Genomic DNA, 438 nt, shown 5'->3' with positions numbered 1-438 from the left:
TATAGCATTTTTGCTGTATCACTGTTATACTTTTACTTTTTTTTCTGTTTTCATTCACATAGTTATTTACTGTTATAGCCCACTAAATAATCTATAAAAATGAAGAGATGGAAAAGTATGGATAGCACGAGCTCTACTTTATTCCTACAGTCATTGAATATTGCACAGAAATTATATGATCATAATACATTACGGGTAATCAGTGCTAATCATAATTACTTTATATCCAACGATTTCTACCAACAAAATGTGGTTTATTGTTATTGGCTTCTATTGAGCTTAATTCTGTATTACACACCGTTGACAAACCGGTAATTATGCAGATTACATAAATCCGAAATTTGTGTTATAGCAGTTCTATTAAAAATGCACTTGTAAATTAATCACTTCGAATAATAGCATTGCAGAGCAAGCTTAGTTCCGGTCTAGCATTGCATG

Source organism: Penaeus monodon, chromosome 32 (assembly GCF_015228065.2).
Source record: "Penaeus monodon isolate SGIC_2016 chromosome 32, NSTDA_Pmon_1, whole genome shotgun sequence".
NCBI classification, from domain to species: domain Eukaryota; kingdom Metazoa; phylum Arthropoda; class Malacostraca; order Decapoda; family Penaeidae; genus Penaeus; species Penaeus monodon.
Note: the sequence above shows the minus strand (reverse complement) of the source record.